This window comes from Triticum aestivum, chromosome 4B (assembly GCF_018294505.1).
Source record: "Triticum aestivum cultivar Chinese Spring chromosome 4B, IWGSC CS RefSeq v2.1, whole genome shotgun sequence".
Lineage (NCBI taxonomy): Eukaryota > Viridiplantae > Streptophyta > Magnoliopsida > Poales > Poaceae > Triticum > Triticum aestivum.
This window is the reverse complement of record NC_057804.1, coordinates 144,505,623-144,515,995: the sequence shown is the minus strand read 5'-3', so window position 1 is coordinate 144,515,995 and position 10,373 is coordinate 144,505,623.

Sequence of the window (10,373 nt, the reverse complement as noted above, 5' to 3'; positions counted from 1 at the left end):
TTTCTTGGACCCTTTTGGAGAAATTTTTATTTGGGTCATTTTCAAAAATGATTCTGAGGGTTCCACCAATCCTCATTTCAAATTTAAATGAAATTTAAATATGATGCACAAATAGCTAACTAGCCTAGGTCATACCAGACTAGGGATGTGACAACTCGCCCCCACTTGAAAGAATCTCGTCTCGAGATTCAGGGGTCGACGGAAAGAAAGCGGGGTACTCCAGTCGAAGACGATCTTCTCGCTCCCAAGTAGCTTCTCTCTCGGAATGATGAGACCACTGAACTTTGAGAAACTTGATGTTCTGACGTCGAGTAACACGCTCTGCTTGATCAAGAATGCGAACCGGGTACTCTCGGTATGTGAGGTTATCTTGGAGATCAAGCGTTTCGTGGTCCACTCCGCGGATGGGATCCGAGAAGCAACGCCTGAGTTGAGAGACGTGGAAGACATCATGAACTCGAGAAAGATGTGGGGGTAGTTCCAACTGGTAGGCAACCTCTCCTCGTTTAGCGAGAATACGAAAAGGACCAATGTAACGAGGAGCCAACTTGCCCTTGATACCGAAACGATGGGTACCCTTCAAAGGAGTAACCCGAAGGTAAGCTTGGTCGCCAATCTCATAAGTCATATCCTTATGATGACGATCGTACTGGCTTTTCTGACGAGACTGGGCTGTTTTCAAATTCTCACGAATGATGCGAACTTGCTCTTCTGCCTCCTGGATCATATCCGGTCCAAAGAATTGTCTTTCACCGGTTTCTGACCAGTTCAAAGGTGTTCGACATCTTCGTCCATAGAGAACCTCAAAAGGAGCTTGCTTGAGGCTGGATTGGTAGCTATTGTTATAAGCAAACTCGGCGAAAGGAAGACATTTCTCCCAATCCATACCGAATGAGATAACGCAAGCTCTGAGCATGTCTTCGAGAATTTGATTGACCCGTTCCACCTGACCACTCGACTGAGGGTGGAAAGCGGTACTGAAGGAAAGATGGGTTCCCATGGCAGTTTGGAAACTCTCCCAGAAATGAGAAGTGAAAAGGCTGCCACGGTCTGAATTGATCTCTAGTGGAACACCATGAAGTGACACTATTCGAGAAATATATAAGTCAGCAAGCTGACTAGCAGTGATACTCTCTCGAACAGGAGGAAGTGAGCCACTTTGGAAAGACGATCAACGACTACGAAGATAGCGTTATTCCCTCTCTTGGTCCTGGGAAAGCCGGTGATGAAGTCCATACCAACTTTATCCCATTTCCATTCAGGAATAGCTAAAGGCTGAAGGGTGCCAGCAGGTCTTTGATGCTCTGCCTTAACGCGACGACAAACGTCACATTTAGCAATGAACTCAGCGATTTCTCTCTTCATCCTAGTCCACCAGAACCTCTGGCGTAGGTCCTGATACATCTTAGTACTACCGGGATGAATCGTGAGAGGAGATTCATGCGCCTCCTTAAGGATCAATTGTCGCAGATGTTGATTCTTGGGAACCACCAAGCGATTCTCAAAGAAAACAACACCACGATCATCCATAGAGAAACATCCACCAACTCCCTTCTTAATGTTTCTCTTGATCCGAGAAATTCCTGTGTCTTGCTTTTGAGCAGCGATAATCCGATCTTCAAGATCAGGTTTCGCCACCAGGGTAGAAAGGAATCCGCGAGGAGCTATGTGAAGGTTAAGCTTACAGAATTCCTCATGGAGAAGTGGTTGGCCTTGCTGCAACATGAGATTGTTGCAATAGGATTTACGGCTTAGAGCATCAGCCATGACATTGGCTTTGCCTGGGGTGTAGGTAATCCCTAGATCATAATCTGTGATCAACTCCAACCAACGTCTTTGCCTAAGGTTCAGATCCGGTTGGGTGAAGATATACTTGAGACTCTGGTGATCGGTGTAGATCTCGCAACGTTTACCAAGGAGGTAATGTCGCCAGGTCTTGAGTGCATAGACTACGGCTGCAAGCTCTAGATCATGTGTAGGATAATTCTCCTCATGTGGATGCAACTGTCGAGATGCATAGGCAATCACATGACGATCCTGCATAAGAATGCAACCTAGTCCTTGTCGTGAGGCGTCGCAGTAGATAATAAAGTCTTTAGTGAAATCCGGTGGCACAAGTATGGGAGCAGAAGTCAGGCGTCTTTTCAGTTCCTGAAAACTGTACTCACACTGTGGGGACCACTCAAACTTTTTATCTTTCTTGAGAAGTTCCGTGAGGGGTTTGGCTACTTTGGAGAAGTTTTCAACAAAGCGGCGACAATAGCTGGCTAGACCAAGGAAACTCCTAACTTGTTTAACGGTCTCAGGTGGAGTCCAATCGAGAACGGCTTGAACTCTCTCGGGATTGACAGCAATGCCCTTACCAGAGATTACGTGGCCTAGGTAGGTCACTTCTGGCAACCAAAATTCACACTTGGAGAACTTGGCATAAAGGCGGTGTTCTCTGAGTTTTTCTAACACAAGTCTAAGATGTTCGGCATGCTCTTCCTCGTTCTTCGAGTAAATAAGAATATCATCGAGGTAAACCACGACGAACTTATCTAAGTACTCCATGAAGATCGAGTTCATCAAGCGGGAGAATGTGGCTGGGGCGTTGGTTAGGCCAAAGGACATGACGGTGTACTCGTACTGGCCATAACGAGTGACAAAAGCTGTCTTGGGAATGTCCCCGTTTCTGATCTTGATTTGATGGTAGCCTAACCTTAAATCCATCTTGGAGAAGACTGAGGATCCAGCGAGCTGATCATACAGGTCGTTGATCCTGGGAAGCGGATACTTGTTCTTTATCGTGACCAAATTAACGGGACGATAATCTACAACCATCCGGTCCGTACCGTCTTTCTTCTTGACGAAGAGGACGGGGCAAGCCCAAGGAGAAGAACTAGGACGGATGAAACCCTTTTGCAAGGACTCATCGAGTTGTTTCTTAAGCTCGGCTAGTTCTAGGGGTGCCATCTTGTAAGGTCTCCGGGAGATTGGAGCTGTTCCTGGGATAAGATCTATGACGAACTCTACATCTCTGTCAGGTGGAACACCTGGCAGTTCCTCTGGAAAGACATCCGGAAAGTCACGGACTACCGGGATATCTTCAAGGTCTGGAAGAGGGCTGGCATTAAGAGAATAGAGCTGACGCTTTGCAACTCTAGTGGAGACGGTGACTATCTTGCCAGATGGGTGTGTAAGTTGAACAGATCTTGTGTAACAATCAATCTTGGCATGATGAGCTGTCATCCAGTCCATACCCAAGATGATGTTAATATCTGAGGACTTGAGGGCTACAAGTGATGCAAGGAATACAAGTCTGTCAACAAGGATTTCGTTACCATGGCTGATTCTGGTGGTCTGCCATCTAGACCCTGGGGTTTGGATTTCAAGCGGAGTTGGCATATCACAAAATGACATGTCGTGCAAACGAGCATAGCCTTCAGAAATGAAGGAGTGAGATGCTCCAGTATCGAATAGAACTGATGCTGGGTGACAATTGACAAGGAGTGTGCTAAGAACGACATCTGGATCATCATGAGCGTCTTTAGCTGAGACGTGATGCACACGTCCACGTTCAGTGGGGCTGACTTGACACTGATCATCTTGCGTGATGGCTTAATACAGCCAACAGTCTTCTCGGGCTGGGGTGGAGCATAACTAGTCTGAGAGCAATCACGTGCATAGTGTCCTGGCTTCCCGCATGTGAAGCAAGTCCCTGAGGTTGGACGGGGACCCGCACTAACAAGCGGTCTACCAGTAGGCCTGGGTGGAACATACGACTGAGCTGGAGGAGGCACCACATAGGATGACCTCGGTGTATAACCGGAAGGAAGAGCGGAGTTTGGAACCCAAATCCGGCGCTTCTGGGAGCTAGAGCCAGAGGAGGATCCCAAATCACGGGTGTGCTTACGAGACTCCTCGTAAGTGAGCTGAGCTGTCTCTGCATTGATGGCTTTGTTCACAAGGGCTTGGAATGTATCACAATGATGCAGGTGGAGATCACGACGCAACTTGGGGTTGAGACCCTTCCGGAACCTAGCTTGCTTCTTGGCGTCCGTGGACACTTCTTCTGTGGCATAGCGGGCGAGGTTCTCGAACTCTCTGCTATAAGCATCAACAGCCATCTTACTCTGGGTGAAACTACAGAACTCTTCTCTCTTGCGATCAAGAGGGCCTGGGGAATGTGATGCTCACGAAAAGCCTCAGTGAAATCCTTCCAGGTAGGAATCTGGCCAGCTGGAAGCATAGTCTCATAGTTCTGCCACCAAAGACTAGCAGGACCTTCCAGGTGGTATGTGGCATAAGTGACCTTGTCATCTTCAGCTACGTTCGCGGAACGCAGCTTATGGGTGATGCTACGGAGCCAGTCATCTGCATCGAGTGGCTCGATGGAATGATGAAAGGTAGGTGGGTGCAAGCGAATGAAATCATGAATGGTAGCAGACCCTTTGAACTGATGTGCGGTGTTCTCCTCGATACGTGCCAACAAACGATTAGACTCACGCTTGTTCCTCTCCATCTCTAGCATGAACTCTGTCAACGAAGGCTGGTCGGGAGGATCCTCATCCCTACCATATCCATGGTTCTGGCTACGAGCAACGGAACTTCGCTTAGCCGATGACATCCTGAGAAACGAACCAAGGACGGAATCAGCATCAACTATGGACTGTAGAATGTAGGACAAGGAGTTAGTATCACTCGAACTCCTAGGGCAATTCCGGCAGCATAACGGCAGTAAAATGCTCAGAATGAGACATCCTACTAAAAATGGGGTAGTACAACAACTCAACATCACCACTCAAGGTTCTGGGATAGTACTAAACAGACTACACCGGAAATACTCAAAACTGGGGTATGACTCTGATCAACCAGTCCTATGGAACTACGGAGTAGTAACACGTGATCCTGATAGACGGAAGAGAAGCCTAGTTCCTTAACCCCGTCGGAAAGATAGGATGACTCAGATCAGAAGGCCATGAGGTAAAGGAGTAAAAGAGCCTTACGTTCCTTCCCACAATCAATTCCCTTACATAACTAAAGAATTTCTAGACTCAACTTCGACCAGAATGGCTTGGTAATCCTACAGGCAGTCAGGCTCTGATACCAAAGCTGTCAGGACCCCGACTCGATGCCACATCGATCTAGCATGTAACACCTCATATCACTTTGCGGCCTCACGCACGGTATCCCCACGGGTGTCGCCTTACCTTTGCCCGGGACCGTTTGCGCATTTTGGCACACGTATATGATGGTGTCGCTAGCATCCATATGATAAAGAGCCCGGGCTGACATGGCTAGTCGTAAACCCAAAGTGGCACTAACTTACAGGGACAGGCATCCATGACCCAGCATCGAACGTGTCGGTCATCAGCGAGTGAATCCAGGCTGTAGCACTGGGCTAACAGGACTCCGGTGAACCGGGCTGTAGCGGGCTAGCAGGACTCCGGTATTCATCGCGTGACATTTCCCCGAAGGGACAGACACAGGATCGAAGAAGGACACATGCCGGCCAGCCTAAGTGTTCCGGAGCAGTAGCAAGCTACCAGGGCTCAGTGGAAGCACTAGGAGACATTTCCCGGTAAGAGAGGCTACTAAGAATAAACAACTAGATAGTCAGATCCCACACATAGCACTACACATTACACGTACGCATAACATGCAAGTATGTGCTGTACAACATGGCATCACAGCATAACTCAACAATCATATAGATAAAGGCTCAGAAGAGCCGTCATAGCATTATTGCAAACAGGGGTCACAAGACCCATCATACAGAGCATACAAGCAACAAGCGGAAGCATTACATGTCTGGGTACAGACATCTACAAATGAAAAAGGCTGAAGAGCCTGACTATCTACAACATCCGATCAAGATCGTAGCTGAGGTACTAGCTACTAGTCGAAGTCCACAAGAACACTAGTAAGACCGAAGTCTCCGCTGCAAAAACATAAATAAAGCAACATGAGTACAAAGGTACTCAGCAAGACTTACATCAGATCCTATCATACATGCATTTGTATCAAGAGGGTAATGTGGGGTTTAGTTGCAGCAAGCCAGCTTTGACTCTGTGGCTATCCTATTCTACGACTACCAGAAACTCTTGGAGGTGAAACAACGTACACGAGTCCACTAATCACCATACAATACACTACTATGGATTCATCCCCGTCTCCCTACGAGAAGGCCATCCATAGCACTCACACTTGTCTTGAGCATTTTATAGTATCCACTTCAAGTTGTCTATGTACCATGTAAGCATCCAAGAAGTCCATAACCGCGGACCCGGCTATTCGAATAGATCATGTTAACCCTGCAGGGGTGTACTTCTTCACACACGCTCTCGCCACTTACCGCCATGTACACGTCGTGTATCTCGGCAACCTTCAAGCGGAAGCCTGGCGAGGGTGTCGGCCACGACCTGACTAACCACACAAGACTCTAGTCCAGGTTTATCGCCTATTCGGGTTCCATCCGCAAGGAGATCCGACCGGGGTGTCGCTTACGGCCCCAAACGATGTGAGCAGGGTTCCCGAGCCCACCAACCGGGTGCCACTCGGTACACCGGGCCACGTGTGCCTAGTCTGTCCCAAGCCCACCCTGCCGGGTGCCACTTGGTAGAAAAATAGCACTACCTACAAACACCAGAAACTAGTTGCGACTCCTGGACAGAGATCAAGTTGGTTAATAAGTCGAGAGGGCTTGGAGCGCCCGGAGCCCAATGTGTGGTAGTATCGAGTCATTGGACAACATACACAGAACTCAGGGCTTAAGGACGGTTCCAGCGAGACAACCCACCATGTACTCCTACATGGCCTCTCACCGCTACCTTTACCAAATCGTGTTCACACACTTCACTCTCAGCATCAGAACATATCGTAACACTCCAATTCATTCCCAATGAATCAGACCTGACACAACTCTAAGCAATAGCAGGCATAGCATGGTAGGAACACAACAATGGCTTCAATCAACTCCTACACATGCTAGTGGGTTTCAACTAATTACTGTGGCAATGACAGGTCATGCAGAGGAATGGGTTCAACTACCGCAGCACAAAGTAGCAGATGAATCGTTGTTGTCCTAATGCAATAACTGAGAGCAGGAGCGAGAGAGTAGGGTTTTATCGAAATGAACAAGGGGGGTTTGCTTGCCTGGTAAAACAACAAGGGAGGCACTGCTTCACAGACAGGTACTCTGGAACGTCTCCGGAGCAGGACCTATCGAGAAGGAACGGTGCCGGCAATCAATACACAATCATATGCAACAATATGATGCATGAACATGGCATGTAGATGTGATGCTGTTGAGCTAATGCAACTAGTAAACATTTGGTTTGAAGTCCATTTGAACCAAAGGTTCAAATGCATTTCTAAATTAGGTCTCTTATATATGCCATAATGTGTTTTCCCATATTCAGCAAGTATAAGTTGGTTTGTCATGCATGAAACTAGTACAGATGGAAAGATTCCATTTTTCTGATAATTTTTCATATATAAATTATTTTAATCTGAGCTACGGTTGAATTGATATGAATTTTTGAAGTTTAAAACAATTTCTGGAATTTCCTGATTTAATTAAATCCAGAAATTATATACTGCGCCAGCATGATGTCAGCATGACGTCAGCGGGTCAACGCGGCTGTCCAGGGTCAAACCTGACGTGTGGGACCCACACGTCAGTGACACTGGGGTTAACCCCGAGTCAAACCTGGGCTGGTTAGCTTTGACTAAGCCCTGGGGCCCACTTGTCAGCGTCAGTAGGTGGGGGTTTAGTGACTAATTAACTAAGCCACGTCAGCCCGCCGGAGTTCTGGCCGGCGGCGACCATTAGCGCGGCGGCGACTCGCCGGACTTGCGTTACAGACAGCGTTTGATCGCGCGAAGACCACCGGGGCGTAGCCCGTCTTCGTCCGCAACCAGGGGAGCTGATGGGGGGGCTGCGGGGGCGCCGGAGCTCGCCGGAGCAAGCTTGCGGCGGCGGCCGGAGCTCGGCTGTGTTCGGGGACGCGGCTGCAGCGTGCAAACGCGCGAACTAAAGCGCTAGCGGGGCACTACGAGGTGCGGCGAGAGTGCTAGGTGCACTGGCGTGGCCAAAAGGTCGCCGGAGCAACGCCGGCGACAAGCTCGAGCGGAGGCGAGCTTCGGCCATGGCGGAGCTAAGGCCTAGACGGCGCAAACGGACACGGGGAGGAGGGGGTTCGGTGCGGGGGCTCACCGCGGAACCAGCGAGCGCGAGGGCGAGGTCGGGGATGCCCGGTAGCTCCCGAATCGCCGGCGAGGATCCACGGCGGCCGGAGTCGAATTTGGCGACGGCGACGGCTCCACGGGGCACTCCGGCTTGCGTGGCTCGGCGAGGAGGTAGCTGGCGACGAGGCGGAGCTCCTGGGGACGACGGGGAGGCGAGGGAGAGGCGGTGGCTACGGTGATGCCCGTCGGCGGCGGCGGTGGTTCTCGGGTGAGAGGGAGAGAGAGCAGGGGGAGAAGAGGAGGGCGAGGGAGAGTGAGAGCGGTGCGGGGCAGCTGCGTGGCTTCGTCCGGGGCATCGAGGGAGTCCGGGGAAGCAGGAGGTGGCCAGCAGGGGGGGAGGTGGCGCGCGCGCGTGCCGGCGAGCGTCGGGCACACGCCCTCGTCCTTCTGTCCGAGGAGGGAGACGACAGAAGGCAGCGGGGGTGGGCTGGGCCGCCAGCTGGAGATGGGCCAGGTAAGTGGCCCAGGTAAGTTTCTCTCCCCTTTTCTGTTTTCTTTTCTAATTTTCTGACATTTGTTTGATTTAATAAATATATTAAATCATTTAATTTTATTATGCCAATTTTTGTAGGGGCTAATGGTATTATTCCAGGGCTCTTTTATAATTGGCATAATTTTTGGACCATATTTCATATATATAGAAATATATTTCCAATGCAAATATTTATCGAATTAATCCAAATGGCCAAAATAAATGTCCATGAGCTCCTAAAAATATTGTTTTGATTTTTATCTCTATCCAATATTTTCAGAGGGCAACATGAGCATTTTCTTGGACCCTTTTGGAGAAATTTTTATTTGGGTCATTTTCAAAAATGATTCTGAGGGTTCCACCAATCCTCATTTCAAATTTAAATGAAATTTAAATATGATGCACAAATGGCTAACTAGCCTAGGTCATACCAGACTAGGGATGTGACAACTCGCCCCCACTTGAAAGAATCTTGTCCCGAGATTCAGGGGTCGACGGAAAGAAAGCGGGTACTCCAGTCGAAGACGATCTTCTCGCTCCCAAGTAGCCTCTCTCTCGGAATGATGAGACCACTGAACTTTGAGAAACTTGATGTTCTGACGTCGAGTAACACGCTCTGCTTGATCAAGAATGCGAACCGGGTACTCTCGGTATGTGAGGTTATCTTGGAGATCAAGCGTTTCGTGGTCCACTCCACGAATAGGATCCGAGAAGCAACGCCTGAGTTGAGAGACGTGGAAGACATCATGAACTCGAGAAAGATGTGGGGGTAGTTCCAACTGGTAGGCAACCTCTCCTCGTTTAGCGAGAATGCGAAAAGGACCAATGTAACGAGGAGCCAACTTGCCCTTGATACCGAAACGATGGGTACCCTTCAAAGGAGTAACCCGAAGGTAAGCTTGGTCGCCAATTTCATAAGTCATATCCTTATGATGACGATCATACTGGCTTTTCTGACGAGACTGGGCTGTTTTCAAATTCTCACGAATGATGCGAACTTGCTCTTCTGCCTCCTGGATCATATCCGGTCCAAAGAATTGTCTTTCACCGGTTTCTGACCAGTTCAAAGGTGTTCGACATCTTCGTCCATAGAGAACCTCAAAAGGAGCTTGCTTGAGGCTGGATTGGTAGCTATTGTTATAAGCAAACTCGGCAAAAGGAAGACATTTCTCCCAATCCATACCGAATGAGATAACGCAAGCTCTGAGCATGTCTTCGAGAATTTGATTGACCCGTTCCACCTGGCCACTCGACTGAGGGTGGAAAGCGGTACTGAAAGAAAGATGGGTTCCCATGGCAGTTTGGAAACTCTCCCAGAAATGAGAAGTGAAAAGGCTGCCACGGTCTGAGTTGATCTCTAGTGGAACACCATGAAGTGACACTATTCGAGAAATGTATAAGTCAGCAAGCTGACTAGCAGTGATACTCTCTCGAACAGGAAGGAAGTGAGCCACTTTGGAAAGACGATCAACGACTACGAAGATAGCATTATTCCCTCTCTTGGTCCTGGGAAAGCCTGTGATGAAGTCCATACCAACTTTATCCCATTTCCATTCAGGAATAGCTAAAGGCTGAAGGGTGCCAGCAGGTCTTTGATGCTCTGCCTTAACACGACGGCAAATGTCACATTTAGCAATGAACTCAGCGATTTCTCTCTTCATCCTAGTCC